Here is a 24662-nt window from a genome sequence, read left to right on the forward strand (position 1 = left end):
ACATTACTTTTTCTACATAATTTAGAAACTAATGAAAAAAACTAATGCATTTAAAAGAATTATTAGCTTATGTTTTGTGGCACACATATATTAACATGTGATTGTGTGACATCAGCAACTGAAGGAAGTAGGAATGGAGCTGCGAAAAGCAGAGTTTTTGCATGTTATTTATATATTAAACTGTTATAAATTTAGAGTATTATAACTTGAGGATGTTAAATGTAATTCTCATAGTAACAAAGAAGACAGTGATAGGGATCCCTGGGTGGCGCAGCGGTTTAGCGCCTGCCTTTGGCCCAGGGCGCGATCCTGGAGACCCAGGATCGAATCCCACATCGGGCTCCCGGTGCATGGAGCCTGCTTCTCCCTCTGCCTGTGTCTCTGCCTCTCTCTCTCTCTGTGACTATCATAAATAATAATAAAAAAATTAAAAAAAAAGAGAAGACAGTGATAGAATATATACAAAAAGAGGAATTTAAAGATTACATTCAATAACATCAACTAAACACAAAAAACCCAGTGATACAGAAAATGAACAGAAAACCTATAAGACAAAAAAGAAAAAGGCAAAATGACAGAAATAAGTCCCTACTTACAGCAATTACTCTAAATGTAAATGGATTAAACTCCTCACAGATTGGCAGAATGGATAAAAATATGATCCAACTATATGCCATCTAAAACAGACTCACTTTATTTTTTTTTAAAGATTTTATTTATTTATTCATGAGAGACACAGAGACAGAGAGAGAGGCAGAGACACAGGCAGAGGGAGAAGCAGGATCCATGCAGGGAGCCTGATGTGGGACTCGATCCCGGGTCTCCAGGATCAGGCCCTGGGCTGAAGGCGGCACTAAATCACTGAGCCACTGGGGCTGCCAGACTCACTTTAGATCCAAAGACACAAAGAGCTTAAAAGTGAAAGGATGGTAAAAGATATTCCACGCAAATAAGAACCAAAAGAGAGAAGTGTGGCTTTATGACTATCAGACAAAAAGACTTTCAATCAAAAAAATATTATGAAAGACAAAGGACATGAGATATTAAGCTAAGGTTCAATACAGCAAGAAGAGATAACAATTATAAAAATGTATACACTTAATAACAAACCATCAAAGCACATTAAGTAAAAATTGACAAAATTAAAGGAAGAAATAATTCTATAATAATAGTTGGAGACTTTAATACTCCACTCTCAATAACAGATAGAACCAGACAAAAGATAAGTAATGAAACAGGAACTGAACAACATAATAAACCAGAGCTAACAATTTCTAAGGAACACTCTACCCAACAAAAATACAATACACAGTCTTCTCAAGTGTGCATAAGACATTTTCCAGGACAGACCATATATTAGGACATAAATTAAGTCAAAACAAATTTTGAAAGATAGATATACAAAGTACATTCTCAGATGACAACAGGATAAAGTTAGAAATCAATAACAGAAGGTAAATGGAAAATTCATAAAGTTGTGATAACTAGGCAATATACTCAACCAAACAATGGATCAAAGAAGAAATCACAAGGGAAATTAGAAAATACTTACAGGGGCACCTGGTGATTCAGTCAGTTAAGTGTCTGCTTTCAGCTCAGGTCATGATCTTAGGGTCCTGGATCAAGCCCTGCCTTGGGCTCCCTGCTCAGTGGGGAGTCTGCTCATCCCTCTGCCCCTCACCCCTGCTCATGCTCTCTCTGTCTCTCTTTCAAATAAATAAAATCTTAAAAAAAAAAAAAAAAAGAAGAAGAAGAAGAAAAAATACTTAAAGATTAAGAAAAACAAAAGTACAGAGCACCTGGCTGGCTCAGTCAGAACATGCGACTCTTGATCTTTCTGGGTCATAAATTTGAGAACTACAATGTGTGTAGAGATTACTTAAATAACTGAAACTTAAAAACAAAAACAAAATAAAAAATACAACATACCAAAACTTTTGAAAGCAGTGCTAGGGGGAAAATTTACAGCTATAAACATTTATACTAAAAAGCAAGAACAGGGGTGCATAGGTGACATAATCAGTTGAGCATCCAACTCTTGGTTTCACCTCACGTCGTCATGATCTCAGAGTTATCAGATTGAGCCCCATGTTGGACTCAGCTCAGAATCTGCTTGAGATTCTCTCTCCCTCTACCCCTCACATTCATGCTTTCTCTAAAATAAATAAATTTGTAAAAAAAATAAATAAATAAAAACAAGAATAATTTCAAATTAACAACCTAACTTTACAACTTAAGGAACCAGAAAAAGAACAAAGCTAGCAAAAGAAAGGAAACAATAAAGATTAGAGCAAAGATAAAGGAAATAAAGGAAAGCAAGAGAGGAAAATCAGTAAAATAAAAAGTTACTTGGAAAAAATCAGCAAAATAGACAAACTTTTAGCTAAATGGACAGATAAAAGAGAGAAGATTCAAATTATTAAAACCATAAGTGAAACTGGGGGCATTAGAATAAAAATTAGAGCAAAACAAAGAAAATCTGGACAAACCCATAACTCATAAGATTGAATTAGTAATCAAAAATCTCCCAATAAAGCAACCCTTAGAACTGATGGCTTCACTGAGAAATTCTATCAAACACTTAAATAACACCAATTATTCTCTAACTTTTCCCAAGTTTGAAGAGAAAGGAATACTTAATTCATTTTTTAAGCCCAGCATTACTCTAATACCAAAGCTAGACAAAGACAATATAAGAAAACTAAAGACCAACATTCCTTATGAACACTGATGCAAATACCCTCAACAAAATACCAGTAAACCAAATTCAGCAGCATATTAAGAAGATTATACACCACAACAAAATGGGAGTTATTCCTGGAATATAAGAATAGTCTGACATATGAAAAGCAATCAATGTAATGGACTACATTAATGGAATGAGGGATGAAAAAATCATGATTATCTCATTTGATACAGAAAAAACATCTGACCAAATTAAACACCCTTTCATGATTGAAAAAACAAAACAAAACAAAACAAAAACCACTCAACAAACTAGGAAAAGAAAAAAATCTACCTTAGGGCATCTGCGTGGCTTGGTTGAGCATCCAACTCTTGGTTTTCGCTCAGATCATGATCTCAGGGGTTGTGAGACTGAGCACCATCTCAGGCTCCATGCTCAGTGGGTAATCTGAGTGAGGTTCTCTCCCTTCTCTCCCTCCCTCTGTCCCTCCCCCTACTCACACATGCATGCTCTTTAAAAATAGAATAAAATCTTTATAAAAAAAAGAAAAAATCTACCTCAACATAATAAAAGCCACATATTAAAACATACAGTGAACGTCACACTTAACGGTGAAAGATTAAAAGTTTTTCCTCTAAGACCAGAAACAAAGCAAGGATGACCACATTCACCACTTCCTTTACATATAGTACTGGGAGGTCTAGCCAAAGCAATAAATCTAGAAAGAGAAATGTAGAAAAAGGTGTCCAAATTGAAAAGGAAGAAGTAAAATGACTCCTGTTTGCAGATGATATAATCTTATATGCAGAATACTCTAAAGAGTCCATCAAAAAAACAAAAACCTGTTAGAATAAATGAATTCAACAAAGTACTGGCTTTGAGGGGTGCCAGGTGGCTCAGTCGGTTAAGTATCTGCCTTCAGCTTGGGTCATGATTCCAGGGTCCTGGGACTGAGCCCCACATCTGACTCTGTGCCCAGCACACAGTCTGCTTGTCCCTCTCCCTCAGCCTCTGACCCCTCCCTCCCCACCCTACTCATGCTCGTTCCCTCTCTCTCTCTCTCACCCTCAAATAAATACATAAAATCTCAAAAAAAATAAATAAAAAATAAAATAAACATCTGGCTTTGAAAACCATGCGGGCTTAACTCCAAGAACTTTGAAAATTGGAAGACTTAACTCAAGGATAGCCAGAAGATGACAGGAAACTGAGTCCCTGCCCTTAAAGAGTCAACATACTAAATAACTCAAGAGACACAATGCAGAAGCAGCACCTTGAAAAGCACCTGGGGGTATTCATGAAGGAGCTTACTGACTAATCTGAGAATATATACTAAGTGGCCAAAGATTTCTCTGGCAACAAAAACAATGGCAAGTGCCATTTTTCCTTGCCTCCTACAACCTAGATAGCAAGATGCTTCTAGGAGCCAGTTCCGACACTCTCCGTCTACCTTACTATCACTGTATCCCATGCCCCTACATCCTCCTACAGACCACTCCATCTAGCCTGCCCACCTTGGCAAAATAGCTCCTGCTCTGCCACACCTGGAAGGCAACTCTGCCAGCACTGTGCCACTTCAAAATGACTCCTGCCTTTTGAAAAGGGAAGACATAACCCCCCACCAGCATGCCCACAGTTCCTGCAGCTGAGCCTTTTAGCTGGCTGTGCAGAGAGCAAGTCCTGCCCTTCACTGTGCCTGCATATAGAGCAGACACTAGCTGTAGACAGCTACCTAGAATGAACGCTAACCTCACCTACCAGTGAACACACAGGCAACAGGTGGGTCTCTCAACGTTGCAGGGAGCAAACTATGCCCAGTACACCCCCATCAGGTAAATCAAATCATTGCAGCCAGTCAGGCTGGAAGCCAGTGCCATCCACTAGTGTACCCACAATAACTGCAACTCAGCCACAACAGAAGGGGACACCCTTGGGAGTCCCTGGTTTTGGCAACCAGAGGGGATTGCACCATATGGCACCACAGGATCTCTTCCACACAAGGCCACTACTTTCAAGACCAGGAGACACAGCTGGCCTACCTAATACTTAGAAAAAAATAGAGACAAAAGGAAGAAACAGAGAAATATGTCCCAAATAAAGAATAAGACAAAATCACAGTAAAAAAGATAAATGAAAGAGAGATATGCAATATGCCTGATAAAGACTTTAAAGGTAATAGTCATAATTACTAGACTTGAGAAAAGAGTGAATGAACTCAGTGAGAATGTCAAGAGAGAGACAGTAAATACAAAATATATAAATATTTTATAAAATATATACATATGTAAATAATGTAATCAGTAAGAGCTGAACAATTCAGTAATAGAAATAAAAAAGACACTAGAGGTAATCAGTACAGATTAAAAGACACAGAAGAACAGATTAACAATCTGGAAGACAGAATAATACAAAGCAACCAAACTGTATAGCAAAAAGAAAAAATAATGAAAAATGAGAATAGGGGAAGGGAACTCTGCAACATAACAAGAATAACAACATTTACATAATAGGGATCCCAGAAGGGGAAGGAGAGTAGATGGTAGAAAATGTAGCTGAAGAAATAATAGCTGAAAGCCTCCCCAATATGGGAAAGGAAACAGACATCCACATCCAGGAAGGACAGAAAGTCCCTAATGAAGTGAACCCAAGGAGGTCCACCATCAAACACATCATAGGTCAAATGGCAAAAAGTAATGATAAAGAGAGAATTTTAAGAACACCAAAAAGAAACAGTTATATACAAGGGAAACCCCATAAGGCTATCAGTTAATTTTTCAGCAAAAACATCACAGGTGGGCAGCCCAGGTGGCTCAGCGGTTTAGTGCCACCTGCAGCCCAGGGCGTGATCCTGGAGTCCCAGGATCCAGTCCCATGTCGGGCTCCCTGCATGGAGCCTGCTTCTCCCTCCGCCTGCGTCTCTGTCTCTTTTTCTCTGTGTCTCTCATGAATGAATAAATAAAATCTTAAAAAAAAAAAATCACAGGTGCCAATACTCCCTACCTAACTTGCTTATATCAGCTCCATCTTGCCATATCACACTTCAGTGGACCCACCCTTCTCAGTCATGCTTGCCTCAGTCCCAGTCCTGCAGGTCTCCTCACAAAACCACCAGTACAAACGTCACCAACACATTTCCAAATCCACAGGCTATAAAGGACCTATAAAGGACCTCAGCTGTGGATGCAGCGGTGGCAGGACTCATTTCAGGAACAGACTATACAACACACTTTGTTAAAACACACACTACTCAGCTGGGGACCAAATACTTCCTACAACAGGTAAAGAAAACATCTGCAGACAACTGGACTCCAAGAAAAAGCCCCAGGACTCAAGAACAGAGCACATGCAACACACACAGGGGACAATCTCTGAAGTACCAGGTCCTAGGGAATAGGAGACACTGCACTGTGGGGCATTACAGGGCCTGAAAGACTATTATCATCAAAAGCAAGAGACATAGCCGACTCCAAACACAGAAACAGACACTGACAAAATGAGGAAACAGAAAATATGTCCCAAATGAAAGAACAGGACCAACCTCCAGCAAAAGACCTAAGGAAAATGGATATAAATAATATGCCTGACAGAGAATTCAAAGTAATGAAGATGCTCAGTGGCTTTGAGAAAAGAATGGAGAACATTAGTGAGGACCTTAACAAAAGACAAAAAAAAAAAAAAATACAATCAGGGACGAGGAACATAATAAATGAAATGAGAAATACACTACTAGGTAGAATAAATAGCAGGCTAGAGAAAGCAGAGGAACAAACTAACGACCTGGAAGACAGAGTAATGGAAAGTAACCAAGCTGAGCAAACAGAGATAAATAAAATATGCAAATTGAGAATACACTCAGGGAACTCAGTGACTCCATCAAGCATAACATTTGCATTATAGGAATCCCAAAAGAAGAGAGAGAAAAAGAAGTAGAAATTTATTTGAAAAAATAATAGCTGGGATCCCTGGGTGGCACAGCGGTTTGGCGCCTGCCTTTGGCCCAGGGCGCGATCCTGGAGACCCAGGATCGAATCCCACGTCGGGCTCCCGGTGCATGGAGCTTGCTTCTCTCTCTGCCTGTGTCTCTGCCTCTCTCTCTCTCTCTGTGACTATCATTAAAAAAAAAAAAAAGAAAAAATAATAGCTGAAAACTTCCCTATCTGAGGAAGAAACAGATATCTAGATCCAGGAAGCACAGAGATTCTCCCAAAAATTCAACACAAGGTGTCCACACCAAGACACATAGTAATTAAAATGGGAAAAAGTAGTGATAAAGAAAAAAGAATTAAAGTAGCAAAAGAAGACACTTACATATAAGGGAAATACCATAAGGCTATTAGCAAGTTTTTGAGCAGAAGCTGTAAAGCCCAAAAGGGAGTGGCATGATATATTCAAAGTGCTAGAAGGGAAAAATTTACAGCCAAGAATACTCTATGCAGCAAGGCTATCATTCACAAAAGAAGGAGAAATAAAGACTTTCTCAAATAATAAAACTAAAGGAATTCACAACCACTAAGCCAGCCTTATAAAGAATATTAAATGGGACTGTTTGGCAAGGAAAGACCATAAATGAGAATACAAAAAGCAAAAAATATAAAAGCAGTAAAACTACGTGTTTCTGCAAAAACCAATCAAGGGATTCATAAAATAGAAGGGTGTAAAATATAATACCACATACCTAAAATGTGGAGAGAAGAAAAGTAAAGAATGGGTTCAGGGCAGCCCAGGTGGCTCAGCGGCTTAGTGCTGCCTTCAGCCCAAGGCATGATCCTGGAGACCTGGGATCGTGTTCCATGTCGGGCTCCCTGCATGGAGCTTGCTTCTCCCTCTGCCTGTGTCTCTGCCTCTTTCTCTCTCTCTCTCTCTGTGTCTCTCATGAATGAATGAATGAGTGAATGAATGAATAAATAAATAAATAAGTAAATAAATAAATAAATAAATAAAATCTTAAAAAAAAAAAAAAAAAGAAAAGAATGGACTCAAACTTTAGTGACCACCAACCTAACACAGACTAGATGTGGAAGATGTTATATACAAACCTAACAGTAGCCACAAATCAGAAACCAGTAATAAATATGCAAAGGATAAAGAGAAAGAAAGCCAAGCATATCACTAAAGAAAGTCAACAAATTGTGAAAGAGAACAAGATCAAAGCAACCACAAAAAAGTAACAAAACGGCAATAAATATATACCTATAAACATTCTGAATGCAAATGACTAAATGCTCAAATTAAATCATAGGGTGACAAAGTGGATTAAAAAAAAACAAGATCCATCTGTATGCTGCCTATAACAGACTCATTTCAGATGTAAAGACACTTGCAGATCAAAAGTGAGGACATGGGGGAACACCTGAGTAGCTCAGTGGTTGAGCATCTGCCTTTGGCTCAGGGCATGATCCCAGTCTGGGGATAGAGTCCCACCCACATCAGGCTCCCTGTGAGGAGCCTCCTTCTCCCTCTGCCTATATCTCTGCCTCTCTTTCTGTGTCTCTCATTAATGAATAAATTTTAAAAACTTAAAAAAAAAGTGAGGACATGAGGAACATTTATCGTTCAAATGGATGTCAAAGAAAACTGGGGTAGCAATATTTCTAATGGACAAAATAGAGTTTAAAACAAAAACTGTAATAAAGGACAAAGGACTATATAATAATAAAGGGGACAATACAGTAAGACGATGTAACAATTGTAAATATTTACGTATCTAACATAGAAGCACCCAAATACAGAAAACAGTTAAAAACAAACATAAAGGAAGTAATTGGTTGTAATAATAGTAGGGGACTTTAAAACCCCACTTAAATCAATGGACAGATAATCCAAACTGAAAATCACAAAGAAACACTGCCTCTGAATGACACACTGGACCAGATGGATCTAACAGATATATTCAGAACATGCCATCCACAAACAGATTACACATTCTTTTCAAATGCACATGGAACATGATGCAGAACAGATCACATATTAGCTTTAAGCCACAAAACAAGTCTCAACAAATTCAAAAATATTCAAGTCATATTATGCATCCTCTCTGACCACAATGGTTTTTTTTGTTTTTTTTTTTAATTTTTTTTTTATTATTTATGATAGTCACAGAGAGAGAGGGAGAGAGGCAGAGACATAGGCAGAGGGAGAAGCAGGCTCCATGCACCGGGAGCCCGACGTGGGATTCAATCCCAGGTCTCCAGGATCACGCCTTGGGCCAAAGGCAGGCACTAAACCGCTGTGCCACCCAGGGATCCCCTGACCACAATGTTATATAAAATTACAAATCAACTATAAGAAAAAATCTGGAAAGAACACAAATAATGAAGGTTAAATAACATGCTACTAAACAATGAATGAGTCACCCAAGAAATCAAAGAAATAAAAATTACATAGAAACAAATGAAAAATGAAAACATACTGTTCCAAAATCTTTGGGATGCATCAAAAGCATTTCTTCTTAGAGAGAAGTTTATAGCAATGCAGGCCTATCTCAAGAAGAAAAATCTCAAACAACCTAACCTTACACCTAAAGGAGCTAGAAAAAAAAAATCTCAAAAAACAAACGCCCTACAAACTAAAGTCCAGAACCAGATAGCTTCATAGGAGAATTCTACCAAACATTTAAAGAAGAGTTAATACCTATTCTTCTCAAACTTTTCCAAACAATAGAAGAGGAACAGAAACTTCCAAATTAATTCTATAAGGCCAACATTACCTTGATATCAAAACCAGATAAAGACACTACAAAAAAAGAGAGCTAAAAAAAAAGAGAGCTACAGGCTGATATCTCCAATGAACACAGATGAACACAGATGCAAAAGTCCTCAACAATATACTGGCAATTGGAACCCAACAAAACATTTTAAAAAATCATTCACTGGGCAGCCCCAGTGGCTCAGCGGTTTAGCACTGCCTTCGGCCCAGGGCATGATCCTAGAGACCCGGGATCGAGTCCCACGTCAGGCTCCCTGCATGGAGCTTGCTTCTCCCTCTGCCTGTGTCTCTGCCTCTCTCTCTCTCTCTCTCTCTCTTTCTCTCTCCTCTCTCTCTCTCTCTCTCTCTCTGTCTCCCATGAATAAATAATAAAATAAAATATTTTTTTAAAAAATGATTCACCAAAATCAAGTGAGATTCATTCCCAAGATGCAAGGGTAGTTTTATATTCACAAATCAATTAATAACATCAAGGGATAAAAACCATATGATCTTTTCAATTAATGGCTTAAAAGCAATTGACACAAAGTACAACATCCATTCATGATTTAAAAAACCATCAACTAACTAGGTTTAGAGGGAAAATACTTCAACATAATAAAGGCCATATATGAAAAAATCCATAGCTAATATTATACTCAATGGGGAAAAACTGAGAGCTTTTCCTCTGAGATCAGAACAAGACCAGGATGTCCACTCTCACCATTTTCATCCACCATAGTACTGGAAGTCCTTGCCACAGCATTCAGACAACAAAAAAAAATTAAAAGCATCCAAAATGCTAAGGAAGAAGTAAAACGTTTACTATTTGCAGATGACATATCTATGGATAACCCTAAAGATCTGCCAACAAACTACTAGAACTGATAAATGAATTTAGTAGTCGCAGGATACAGAAATCTGTTGTATTTCTATACACTAATAATGAAGCAGCAGAAAGAGAAATAAATAATCCCAGTGTGCCTGGGTGGCTCAGTCAGTAAAGGATTCAACTCTTGATTTCAGCTCAAGTCATGATCTCAGGGATCTCACGGTTGTGAGATGGAGCCCTGTTTCTGGCTCTACTCAGCTGGGAGTCTAAGATTCTCTCTCTCCCTCTCCCCACACTGTGTGTGTGCACCTGTGCTCTCTCTCTTTTGCAAATAAATAAATACATCTCTAAAAAGAAAACAACCCCACTTACAATTGAACCCAAAATAACAAAATATCTAGAAATAAACAACCAGGAGGTGAAAGACCTGTACTCTGAAAACTGTAAAATGCGATTAAAGAAATTAAGATAACAAAGAAATGGAAAGACATTCAATGCTCACAGAAGACCAAATATTGTTGTAATGTCTATGCTACCTAAAGCAATCTACACATTTAATGCAATCTCTAACAAAAAATAAACAGCATTTTTCAAAAAACTGGAACAATCTTAAAATTTGTAAGGAACCACAAAAGACCTGAAATAGCTAAAGCTATCTTCAAAAAGAAAAACACAAAACTGAAAGTATCACAATTCCATACTTCAAGTTATATTACAAAACTGTAGTAAACAAAACAGTATGGTAATGGCAAAAATAGATAAGACACATAGATCAGCAGAACAGAATAGAAAATCCAGAAATAAGGGTACCTGGCTGGCTCAGTTGGAAGAGCATGTGACTCTTGATCTCACAGTTGTGAGTTCAAGCCCAACATTGGGTGTAGAGATTACTTAAAAATAAAATCTTAACAAGAAAAAAATAAATAAACCCACAGTTATGTGGTTAATTAATCTTCGACAAAGGAGGCAAGAATATGCAACGGGAAAGACAGTTTTTTAAATGGTGGAGAAACTGGACAGCTACATGTAAAAGAATGAAACTAGACCATTTTCTTACACCACACACAAAAAATAAACTCAAAATGAATTAAGGACTGGGGCACCTGAATGGCTCAGTTGATTAAGCATCTGCCTTCAGCTCAGGTCATGATCCCAGGGCCCTGGGATCGAGCCCTGAATCAGGTTCCCTGCTGAGCAGGGAGTCTGCTTCTCCCTCTGCCACTCCCTCTGCCTGTATACTCTGTCAAATACATACATACATACATACACACAATTAAAAAAAATGAATTAAGATCCTAAATGTGAGATCTGAAGCCATAAAAATCCTAGAAGAGGGGCAGCCGAGGTGGCTCAGCGGTTTAGAGCCGCCTTCAGCCCAGGGTGTGGTCCTGGAGACCCGGGATCAAGTCCCACGTCAGGCTCCCTGCATGAAGCCTGCTTCTCCCTCTGCCTATGTCTGTACCTCTGTACAACCCCCCGCTCTCTGTCTCTCATGAATAAATAAATACAATCTTTAAAAAAAAAATCCTAGAAGAGAGCACAGGCAGTAGTTTTTCTGACATTGATGGTAGTGCTATCTTTCTAGACATGTCTCCTGAGGCAAGGGAAATAAAAGCAAAACTATACTATTGGGACAATATCAAAATAAAAAGCTTTTGTACAGCAAAGGAAACAACCAACCAAATGAAAAGGCAACCTACTAAATGGGAGAAGATATTTGCAAATGACATATCTGATAAAGGGTTAGTATCCAAAACACATGAAGAATTTATACAACTCGATACTGAAAAAAAATAATAATCCAATTAAAAATGGGCAGAGGACATGAACAGACATTTCTCCAAAGATGACATACAGATGGCCAACAGGCACATGAAAACATGCTCAATATCGTTCATTATCAGGGAAATGCAAACCAAAACCACAATGCAATATTAACTCAAAACTCCCAGAATGGCTAAAGTAAAAAACTCAAACAAATATGGACGATGTGGAGAAAACAGAACCCTTGTGCATGGCTGGTGGAATACAAACTGGTACAGCCATCGTGTAAGACAGCATGGAGGTCCCTCAAAAAATTAAAAATAGAACTACCTTATGATCCAATAATCATGCTACTGGGTATTTATCCAAAAAATGTGAAAACATTAATTCAAAGGGATATATGCACCCTTATATTTTTTTTAAAAATTTTTTTTATTATTTATTTATGATAGTCATACAGAGAGAGAGAGAGAGGCAGAGACATAGGCAGAGGGAGAAGCAGGCTCCATGCACCGGGAGCCCGATGTGGGACTCGATCCGGGGTCTCCAGGATCGCGCCCTGGGCCAAAGGCAGGCACCAAACCGCTGTGCCACCCAGGGATCCCCTATGCACCCTTATATTAAAGAAGCCCAAGTGTTCACTGAAAGATGAATGGAAAAAGAAGATGCAATTATACACAATGGAGTATTATTTGGCCATAAGACAATATGGATGAACCTAGTGGGTTTTTTATAATGCTAAGTGAAATAAGTCATTCAGAGAAATACAAATACCATATGTTTTTACTCATGTAGAATTTAAGAAACAAAATAACGCAAAGGAAAAGAAAAGAAAGGAAAGAAAGACAAGCCAAAAAAATGGACTCTGGGAACAAACAGATGGTTCCCAGAGCAGGGAGGTGGGGAGGTGGGTATGGGGATAAGTGAAATAGGTGAAGGGGATTAAAAGTTCACTTATCTTAATAAGCACTGAGTAATACATGGAACTGCTGAATCACTATATTGTACACCTGAAACTAAGATAACACTGTATGTTAACTACTCTGGAATTTAAAAAAAAAATACCACAATACATCTATTTAAATGCTAAGTCAGAAAAAATAAAAAATAAAAATAAATGCTAAGTCAGGCTAAGACTGACTATACTAAGTGTTTACAAGGCTATGAAGAAACTGGAACTTTAATACCCAGCTGATGGCCATGTAAAATAGGACAATCACTTTGGAAAACACTTTGGTAGCTTTTTAAAAGGTTAAATATACTGAGACCCAGCTATTCCATTCCTAGATATTTACTTAAGAAAAATGAAAGCATAAGACCACACAGACTTGTACATAAAAATTCTTAAGAGATTTGTAAAATCACCAGGAACTGGAAACAACTCAAATGTCCATCAAAAGCTAAACAGACACACAAACTGGTATAGGCACACAATGGAATACTTCTCAGTAATAAAAAGGAATAAACTACTAAAAAAAGGAATAAACTATTGATATATGCAACGACACTGATGAACCTGAAAACTTATGCTAAGTAAAAGAAGCCAGATGAAGATTTATATACTGTATGACTTCATTTATATAAAATTCTAGAAAACAAAAACTAATCTAATCTACAGTCACAAAAAGTAAATCAGTAGTAGCTAGGGGAATGAGAGGCTGGAAAGATGGACCACAAAGGGGAACAGAAGAATTTTTGGGGTGAAGGATATATGCACAATCTTGATTGTGTGATGGTTTCACAGGTGTATATATATGTCAAAACTTATCAAGTAGCACACCTTAAATATGTGAAGCTTACTGTATATCACATATATCTCAATAAAGCAATTTAAAAAAATAAAGCTTTCCTGAAAGGAAAATATATGTATATTTGAAATTATATATGGAAAGAGTGTATCACATACTTGAGAACACTAACCCATCCTAATAAAATTACTAGACTTCAAAGAAAAAATACTTGGTCATCTAGAAAAAAGAACAACTTATCAGGGGAAGAAAAATTAGATTATCATATCTCTTTGATATCGATGCTTTATGCCAAAAGAATAAGAGTAATATATTTAAGATATTCAAGGAAAAGAAGTGTGAGTCAAAGATTTTATAACAGCAAAAGTGACTTTCATGTATAAAGAGCACAAACTTTTATCCACATAAACTCAGGGAACATTTCTTCCTAAGGAATCTAATAAAGGAGCATCAGGTAACCAAAATGATGCCTTTAACATCAATACAGGAGCACCTGGGTGGCTCTATCTGTTAAGCATCTGCCCTCGGCTCAAGTCATGATTCCAAGGTCCTAGGATGAAGCCCCAAGTCCCTTCTCTCTCTCAAAGATCAACATAAACGCTGGTGATGAGCATTAAATATACTTGTAGAACTAAGAATAAATAAAGACTAAAAGAGGAAAAGCAGAATATGTAATAACTGCGTGTTCTGACAATGTAGATATCATACATTTTTTTAAAAAAGAATAAGAACATAAGCAAAAAACAAAAGGTTTAATGTTTTCAGTAATCATATTAGTGATGATATCAATAATTCTGATACTGTTGTGTATGTAAATATGAGATAAAACAAAGGAGTTAACTATTAATTCTTGAGAATATCATCTCCTATGTTCTCAAGAACCAGTACACTCAACTGATTGCACCATCCAGGCACCCCAAAAACCTGCAGATATTAAAAAAAGTTTTTAAGGGGCACCTGGGTGGCTCAGGTGGTTAAGCATCCGACTCTTGGTTTTGGCTCAGGTCACATGATCACAGGGTTGTCGCATGGGGCTCCATGCTCAGCTGGGAGTCTGCCTGAGATTCTTTCTCTTCCCCCCCCTCTGCCCTTCTCCACACTCACTAAAATAAACTCTTTTAAAAAGTCCAAAAAATTTTTAATTGGCAAGGCTACACTATAGTATCTAGAAATATACACTTATGAAAAAAAACCCTCTTAAACACAAGGAAGCAATTACGATAGAAGTCAGAAGAATGGCTACTAACGGGAGTACAGAAGTAATTGTGACTCAGATGGAGCAACGGAGGGGCTCTGGCAGGGTGAGCATGGTTCTACACCCTGAGTGGTACCATTTTAACAGTTTATTAAGCCAGACATTTGCTACATGTGTTCTTTTCTGTTTGACTTCATAATAAAAATTCATTTTACAATTAAAATTTTATTAAATGACAATAAAAACAAAAGTAATGAAAATACTAACCAAAAGAAAGCTGGTATAGCTCTGTACCCACACTTCTGGATTCAAATTGTGGATTCTGCTACACAGCCAGAAAAGTACTAATGTGCCTTGACCTCATTATCATGAGGATCTCAAAGTATCTGAGATATCAAAAGTATGAGATATGAGTATGAGTATCAAAAGTATGAGTATGAGATATCAAAAGTATCTGTGCCTTGACCTCATTATCATGAGGATAGTAGAAGTACTTAGCTCATAGGGTTGTTACGGAGATTAGGAGTTAATATAGAAAGAAAATAGAATAGTGCCTGGCTCATAGCAGGACAGAGTTGGTGATTACAGTTGGTGCCAGCTATGTAAGTCAATATTGTTATTTAATTTCTCTAGGCTTCAGTTTCTTTACCGGAGTTTAAAATATCTACCTGATAGGATTATCAGATCAGAAGGAAATACATATACCATGTATCTATTACAGTATTCAGTAAATAATAAGTCTTTTCCATGGTCTCCCAACATCCAGAGAGTTATAGGCCACATTAGACATACCTCAGTCATAGCACATTCCTCTTGCACTTTTCACCTGGTCATTCAGGTTGATCTCAAAGAAATGATCACCCAGTGAGTCTCACGTCCGAAACTGGATCTTCATCTAGATTTCAAAAAGAGAAAGAAAATTTTAAAAATGTTCAACCTCCTACTAAGAATGGTCTTGTGTTATTCCCAGAGCAGGCATCTATGGTACCAATAACCATTAAACTGAAGTAGGAAACAACTGGAATAACCGCTGATGGACTTCCAAGGCTCATCGCCATGTGTCTTCTCCCTTCTCGTCTTTCCTCTCCCTGCTTTGTTAAGGTATTTAGCTGGGAGTCCAAATCTATCATCACCTATCATCAATCCTGACTTCTGGCTACAAAGGTAGGATATGCTTGTTTGCAAGGGTACTAAAATGAAGCACTCTCAGCCTGCAAAGGCAGGAAGAAAAACTATCTCAACTCCACTTACGACCAAGCCTTCCTTTTCAGAGGTCCATGCTGTGAAATTAATGTGCTGATAGTGCGCACCAGCCTTTCCCCCAACTATAAACTGTGACAGGACACGGATGGGGGAACTTGAGTCACAGGTAGAGACCAAATGCTTCCCAAGGCCAAAACAGAAGCTTTATCGGTTTAATCAGTGCCATAACACACCTAAAGTGAGATCGTGAGAATAGGGGTTGCAGGATAAAAGTTGGTTTGTACATGGCATCAAAAGCCAGATGCAGAGAAGCAAACCTGGCACTGTCCAGGTTTCCAAGAGTCCTCTGGTAACTTACCCTTCATAGGTCTGAAGCCCCAGGAACAATCACCATTCGATAAAATGTAATTATTTTTCACCACTTTTGGGGGGCAACGCTGGAAATAATAAACCATGGCCTAGGGGATCCCTGGGTTGCTCAGCAGTTTGGCCCCTGCCTTCCGCCCAGGGCGTGATCCTGGAATCCCGGGATCAAGTCTCACATCGGGCTCCCTGCATGGAGCCTGCTTCTCCCTCTGCCTGTGTCTCTGTCTCTCTCTCACACATCTCTGTGTTTCTCATGAATGAATAAATAAAAATCTTTAAAAACAAAACAAAACAAAACATGGCCTATAACAGATTTTTTCCTCCATCGAGTTACATCAAAATCTGTAATTAGCTATCTGAAAAGCATATATCTCACATTACTGCAATAAACGGAACATGCAATGCTTTCAAAGTCTCTGCTCTCTAATAAATAAATAACAAAAGCTCTACCCCAAAGACATGCCAGCATGCCGCTCGCGATTTTCTTAAGGGGAAGTGAACCTACAGCAAATAAGGAAATGGGAGTTAGGATTGGATGTCATTTCCACCAGATCATTCTGCCCCAGGGGAGGGTACACAAAGGACCTGAACAGGCCTCTCCCCCTTTGAGGCAGAAGCTGTTGGACAAACCCCACCCGCCGCTTCCCACCCCCCAGTCAGCCCACCTGTTCCTCAAGCTGTGGCGGGGGGCAGGCCGGGGTCTACTTGACAATACAGAAAGCAAAAACAGACTCACGCAGAGGACTGGAATCAATAGGGGTGACACCTGCACAGTGTTTACTATCATTATGGTGAGAAAATAAGTGGTGGGAGAAACCCTTTCTGTGAGGTCTCTAGGTTCCCGATCTCAGCCTTCTGACATTTCCACCTCACCGATTTTCTTCACAGGATCGATTTAGAGGGACGCCTGGGCGGCTCAGCGGTTGAGCGGCTGCCTTTGGCTCAGGGTGTGATCCCGGAGACCCGGGATCGAGTCCCGCATCGGGCTTCCTGCCTGGAGCCTGCTTCTCCCTCTGCCTGCCTGTGTGTGTGTCTCTCATGAATAAATAAAATCTTAAAAAAAAAAAAAAAAAAAAAGAATCCATTTGGACTCCGCAGCAAGTCAGCGGTCCTCCGAACCTGGAATGAGCCTAATGAACCGTTGAAAAAGGCTACTCGCCTGCTCCCTCGCGCATCCATCCCCCTTTTTCACCCGAGTCATCTCCGGCCAAGCAACCGTCTCAAACACCTTGACGCTCTGCAGACGGAGGAATCACCTAGGACACAGCCGCCGGGGATCATTCTGAGCCTTTACACTTTAACCTTCTCGACCACCGCGTAAGGCGAGAATTACCAGCTGCAGGCCACCAAGGAAGAAACGGGGGCGCCCAGACGTGAAGGTCCGGGGAGCGAGCCAGGACTCGAACCAGGTTTGCCAGGGACACCGCGACCCTTATCCTGACATTGTCTTAACTGGCCTCCTCGCCGGGCGCCGGGATAAGGGCCGGTCAGCCCGTCCCCGGGACCAGGCGAGGCCGCTGCCCAGGACAGCCCCACTCACCTTCCTCAGCCGCGGCCTCCCCTCAGCAGCGCGCCCGGCCCGGCCCCTCTCAGCCCCTCCTGGCCCCGCCTCCGCGACCGTTACCGAGCCGAGCGAGGCTGGCCAATCCAGTGGGAGCGCGGCGACAGGGCCCGCCTCCGAACGCGGGAGCGGCGAACTCCCGCCGCCGGGGGGCGGGGCGGGGGCGGGGCCTAGAGCGGCTCCGCGCCCGGTTGGCCCGCTCCTGGGGGCGGGGCTTACACGCGCGTAGACGGGAGCGCGCGGCGTGGCGCTTAGGTCTGCGCCTGCGCGCTGCCGTTGCACGTGCTGCAAGCCCGCGCCTTCTGTTTGCTGTCCGCAGCCACCTGGGAACTCCTTTGCCTGGAAGTCCGCAGTAAGTTTTTTTTTTTTTTTCAATGACACTACAGGTTTATTGGTTATTGTACACAAATGAATGTGAGCAACTTGCAAGTATTCACTATAAAAAGGGCTCAGTGCTTTCTTTCACTTAAGAAAGTATACCAAACTGGGGCACCTGGCTGGCTTAGTCAGTAGAGAATGCAACTCTTGAGGATTTTTTTTTTAATTTTATTTATTTATGATAGTCACACAGAGAGAGAGAGAGAGGCAGAGACACAGGCAGAGGGAGAAGCAGGCTCCATGCACCGGGAGCCCGATGTGGGATTCGATCCCGGGTCTCCAGGATCGCGCCCTGGGCCAAAGACAGGCGCCAAACCGCTGCGCCACCCAGGGATCCCAACTCTTGAGGATTTTAAGTTCAATCCCCACACTGGGTGTGGAACCTAGAAAAAAAAGTATACCAACTCCAGGAAAAAAAAAGGGTAATCAAACTTCAAGTATGTGAGGCCATTGGAGCAAGTGAGGCGCAGGCAATGTGGCCACCGTACACTGCCTTCCAGGCACACACTCAAGCCGCGACTGTGAGCCCTTGCTACCAGGCTTAGTCAGCCTGTTCTCTAGGTTCCAGACCCGGCTGAGCACGCAGCACCTGGCATCTGCAGGACCCCAGCCTTTTGTTTGTTGATGACATTTTACCCTTCCGCTCAGCATTTTCCAATCTCCACGAAAAGTCCCAGGCTCCATAGGAGGCTCCAGAAATTCAGAGGTGGCTGGCTGGAGATGCTCAAAGTCTAATTAGGGAGATGAATATATGCTCTGAAATTAAGATACAGTGTGATAGGCATAATCAGAGAAGTTTGCACGGGGCGCAGGAGGGAAAGAGAAGAATTACCTAACTGGATCACTTTCGTTTTCCTAGACCCATTAAGCCTCATCCCTGGCTGCGTAGTAGAATCACCAGGGGAGTTGTGAAAACTTGGTGCTCAGTACCCCGACTACTGAAATCAGAAGCGCCAGAGTCGTAGGACTCAAGTGTCAGCAGTTTGTTAATAGTACCTCTCCTCCCCTCCTTCTTTCCCAGGTGCAGCCAAGCTTAAGAACTAGAGGAAGTAAACCTAGAGGAATACTTGAATGATTCTGACTGGTAGGAATTCCCCAGTGATATAGAGAAGAAAGATATATATATATATTTATATTTATTTATATATATATTTATTTATTTATTTATATTTATGATAGTCACACAGAGAGAGAGAGAAGCAGAGACACAGGCAGAGGGATAAGCAGGCTCCATGCACCGGGAGCCCGACGTGGGCTTCAATCCCGGGTCTCCAGGATCGTACCCTGGGCCAAAGGCAGGCACCAAACCGCTGCGCCACCCAGGGATCCCGAGAGGAAAGATATTTAGAGAAAACGTCATGTGCAAATTAAATAATTTCAAAGCACACTTTTATAATGCCTACATTACAAGTGCTCAGTAAACATATTATTATTTTGTGTCATTAAACCTGGGCCCCTTTGGTAGAGCTCATATCTGCCCTTCCCTAACACCTAACTCCCAAAACCGTTACAAATATAAAGGGTTTTTGCTGTGGGCATCCTGATGAAACTGAGTAATATGTTGCATCCCTAGAAAGGCAGACTAGGGAGGCCTTAGGTATGTGCTAAGCAGCTGGGACTTTATCCAGGGGGTGTTGGGAAACCATAGACAAGTTTTCAAACGAGGTAATAAAATAGAAAGGTTTTTCTATTTGGGTGTCTTCAAGCCTAATTTTCATGCATCTTGAAAATATAGATAAAAACTATAATAAAAAATAATAAATAAAAATAAATAAATAAAAACTATAAAAACAGCTCTACCTTGTACAAATACGATCACTGCTTTTTTTCCCCACAAAAAGAAATCACCTCAATATTTATTTCTAAGCTTAATAAATTCAGGACCTACAAATAGGGTCCCTGCCCATCATTCTCAAAAACTGATAGAGGGTTAAGCGATCCAAAAATTTCTAGCAGAACATATAACTTCGCTCACACTTAAAGGGAAGGCCTGAACTATCAGCCCACTATCGTCGTTGCATCTTGCAGCCACATGGTGTCGCTGTTTGATGACCTGTATTTTCCAGGTCTGTGGCGGAGCAGGTCCCATCAGGGCATCAATCATGATGTGTCTCACAAGAAGTCTCAGGGTTCTAGCTTTTAGAGTACAATATTTTCCGACCTATATTCGGCCTTCTTCTAGGCCTTCTTCCAGTGAGGGGCACTGTGAGTTTGATCTCTGTGTCTGCCCCATGCAAACATGTTCTCAACTCTGCCCCCAATTCTTTCCTTACCTGGCTCTTCACACTAGCAGTGGTTAGTAGTTAAATAGATTTTCCCTTTTTTTAAAGATTTTTTTTAGTTATTTATTCATGAGAGACAGAGAGAGAGAGGCAGAGACACAGGCAGAGGGAGAAGCAGGCTCCACGCAGGAAGCCTGAAGTGGGACTTGATCTGAAGACTCCAGGATCACACCCTGGGCTAAAGGTGGTGATAAACCTCTGAGCCATCCCAGCTGCCCCAGATTTTCATTTTCAATCTTCGAAACACAGAGTCCAGCTGCTTGCCTTTTCCAAGACAATAGTATAACTTGCCCACTCTTCTTAACTGTAGCTGCCCTAATTGAGCCAGGAGGTCAAATAACATGGGTCAGTCAGGATCATTTTGGCTGAAGATCATAGAAAACCTGATTCAAACGGTCTTCTTAAGCAATAAGGAAGTTTATCTCACATAACAGAAAGTCCACAAGCAAAACAGACGTTAAGGTTGGTGAACACAATGGTTCAACAAGTTATTGAGGACCCAGTTGCTATTAGTCTCTCTGCTGTCCTGTAAACATGGGAGGTTCAACACTAAAGTGATTTTTTAGAGTGTGTGGGTGGTTTAGTTGGTTAATCATCTGCCTTCACCTCAGGTCATGATCCCGGGGTCCTGGGATGGAGCCCCACATCAGGCTCCCTGCTCAGCGGGGAGCCTGCTTCTCCCTCTCCTTCCTGCTCCTGCTCTCTCTCATTATCTCTGTCTCTCTCTCTCTCAAATAAATAAAATCTTTAGAAAAAAATAAAGTGATTTTCCAGATGTCCACCAGGAACAATCAGGACCACATACTTTCTTTTCCATCTAAAATCTTTCCTTTGGGCTTTTTTTTTTTTTTGAGCCAATTAGGTCACACGGGCACATATTCTGTCTCCCAATCAGTAACTGTCTAGCAAATGTGAAGAAGACATAGCTTGGATTCCAGGAGGAAAAAGGGGTTACCATAATTGCAATAGGCAATGAGGCGGGTGCTCCTTGAGTCACTTAAGTTGCAAGATGAAGGTATGGCTACTTGAGTAAAACTGGAGTCCTGTAAGGACCAAGAGAACAATGGATGCTAGATGTATGACCACCAGTATTCTTTACAGTTTTCAAAACACAAGGCTGATTACGCTCTATTTCCTCATCATCACTCCTGGATTTTATGTGTCAAGTGGAGGAAGTTCTACAGCATTGTCCTTCAAAGGAATTTCCCTGTATGAACCATCAAAGCCTTGTCAACACTTTAAGATTTAATTTTTTTTTAATTTTTTTTATTATTATTTATTTATGAGAGTCATACAGAGAGAGAGAGAGAGAGAGAGGCAGAGACATAGGTAGAGGGAGAAGCAGGCTCCATGCACTGGGAGCCTGACGTGGGATTCGATCCCGGGTCTCCAGGATCGCGCCCTGGGCCAAAGGCAGGCGCGCCCTGGGCCAAAGGCAGGCGCCAAACCGCTGCGCCACCCAGGGATCCCTAAGATTTAATTTTTAAGTAATCTCCACACTCAACATGGGGCTCAAATTTACAACCTCAAGATGAAGAGTTGCATGATCCACCGACTGAGCCAGCCACACACCCTGATCTCAAGTTTTCTTTGTGTCTTCAATAACCCACCAGGATGCTAATGGTTCTAAACACTCACTTAACATTCACTTACAAAAATGTATTAAGCACCTGTTATATACCAGGGATTAAACTAGATGCTGTATTTATACGGGTGAGTAAACCAGATGTGTTTCTTGCCCTCATGGTGCTTATAGACTAGTTGGAAAGAGAAATATGAAAAAATCCCACACATAAGCATTAATTATGATAAGTGCTATGAAGAGAAGGAAGAGAACAAGGATATGTGCAGGAGCCTCTCTAAGGAAGTGACATTTAAGGTGAGATCCAAAGCCTGTCTTCATTTCAGTTTACTGCTTTCCCCTGTGCTTTGTCTTCCTAGTATAAATTATAGGCTTCATTAGCAATTAAAACAGATCTTTTCACTTCTTTCTTTTTTTAAAGATTTATTTATTTATGATAGAGAGAGAGAGAGAGGCAGAGGCACAGGCGGAGGGAGAAGCAGGCTCCATCCCGGGACTCCAGGATCGTGCCCTGGGCCAAAGGCAGGCGCCAAACCGCTGAGCCACCCAGGGATCCCCCCCAGATCTTTTCATTTCTAAACTTCTAAACTGATTCTCAAATTTTCTCCAAGGCATAGACGTATCAAATTTCTCCCCATAACAAGGAGTATGCCAAATACGAATGGCATTTGGTGATGAAGTCTTGAAAAGTCTCCAATTCACAAGTCTTTTAGATTTAGAGTCCTTAATTAATCCTTAATTATACTAATACATTTGTTCCTGCCTCTTCTATGAGAACTTGAACTATGGGGACATGGATCTTATCTTACTTTTTTCAGGACCTAGTATTGTCCCTGACACAGAGCAGGTACTCAATATAGTGTGGAGTGGCACTGCTAAATTTGAGTCATATTTTGACAGGGGCATTCACCTTTAGTAGCCATCTTCCAGTATGAAAGACCACAAGTAAATAGCTCAAACAGATTAATAACAAATGCTCAAGAATCAGTACAGATTGGGGCACCTGGGTGGCTCAGTGGTTGAGCATCTGTCTTTGGCTCAGGTAGTGATCCTGGGGTCCCGGGATCAAGTCCTGTATCAGGGTCCTTGCAGGGAGCCTGTCTCTCTTTTTCTCTCATGAATAAATAAATAAAATATTTTTAAAAAAGAATCAGGGCAGCCCCGGTGGCACAGCGGTTTGGTGCCGCCTGCAGCCTGGGGTGTGACCCTGGAGACCCGGGATAGAGTCCCGCGTCGGGCTCCCTGCATGGAGCCTGCTTCTCCCTCTCCCTCTGCCTGTGTCTCTGCCTCTCTCTCTCTCTCTCTGTGTCTATGAATGGATAAATAAAATCTTAAAAAAAAAAAAAAGAATCAATACAGATTAACAATAGTTATATTAGTTGAACCTTTAAAATGTGTCAAGCTCTGGGTTACACACTTATGTTTTCTAACTTCTTGACTCTTCACAATAACCTTGACATGAGTACTCTTATTATCTTCATTCTACAAATGATCAAATTAGAAAATAGAAGTTAGGGACGCCTGGGTGGCTCAGTCGTTGAGCATGCAATGCCCTGCCTTCAGCTCAGGGTGTGGTCCCAGAGTCTAGGGATTAAGTCCTGCCTTGGGCTCCCTTCGGGGAGCCTGCTTCTCCCTCTGCCTATGTCTCTGTCTCTCTCTAGGTCTCTCATGAATGAATGAATGAATAAATGAATAAATAAATAAATAAATAAATAAATAAATAAATAAATAAATAAAAGAAAAAGTTTAAAAAAATGGACACCTAGCTGGCTCAGTCAGTCAAGGTCTACCTTTGGCTCTTTCATGATCTTAGGGTCCTGGAATAGAGCCCCATGGAGGCTCTCCACTCAGCAGGGAGTCTGCTTCTCCTCCTTCTCCCTCTCCCTATATGCTTTCTCTCACTCTCTCTCTCAAAAATAAATTAAAAATCTTAAAAAAAAAAAAAAAAAAGACTTGTTAAGGTCACACAGCTAGTATGTAGCAGAGCCAGGATATGAAATTAGCACTCAGGCTTGAAAACCTATTTCATTAATCGCTTGACCATATCACTTCTCCTGACAGGCATCTGCTCTACCATAAGATTGGTGTATGCACTTATTCCAATTTGCGTATATTTCATCTGTCTATTCGTCATCTACTGATGCATAGCAAACTATCCCTAAACATAGCCATTTAAAACAAACATTTAATATCTTGTCTATGGGTCAGGAATACAGGAGTGGCTTAGCTGGATGGTCTAGACAGAATCTTTCATGAGGCTGCCATTAGCTTGTTACCCACGGTTAGTCTAATGGATTTACTTCTAAACTCACTCATGTGGTTATTGGCAGGGCTCAGTTTGTTCCTTAGCAAGCAGCCTCTCCACAGGCTACCTGAGTATC

General features: G+C 40.6%; 1 protein-coding gene across 13 annotated transcripts in view; it reads right to left on the reverse strand.

Annotated features, from left to right (window-relative positions):
- Positions 1 to 18097, reverse strand: part of CEP70 (centrosomal protein 70) — an 85351-nt gene extending 67254 nt beyond the window's left edge. For 3 of the 13 annotated variants that reach the window (XR_011995282.1, XM_026018538.2, XM_026018534.2), the window contains exons 1-2: positions 18019 to 18093; positions 15702 to 15804 (exon numbers count right to left, since the gene is read on the reverse strand). The gene's annotated coding sequence lies outside the window, so the exon portion shown is untranslated. Of the gene's footprint in view, positions 1 to 15701; positions 15805 to 18018 lie in introns of all 13 variants that reach the window. The other 10 variants (XR_011995283.1, XM_072726951.1, XM_072726947.1 and 7 more) reach the window with 5 other exon arrangements.
- Between the last annotated feature and the right edge of the window lie 6565 nt (positions 18098 to 24662).

This window comes from Vulpes vulpes, chromosome 11, assembly GCF_048418805.1.
Source record: "Vulpes vulpes isolate BD-2025 chromosome 11, VulVul3, whole genome shotgun sequence".
In the NCBI taxonomy this organism is placed as follows: domain Eukaryota; kingdom Metazoa; phylum Chordata; class Mammalia; order Carnivora; family Canidae; genus Vulpes; species Vulpes vulpes.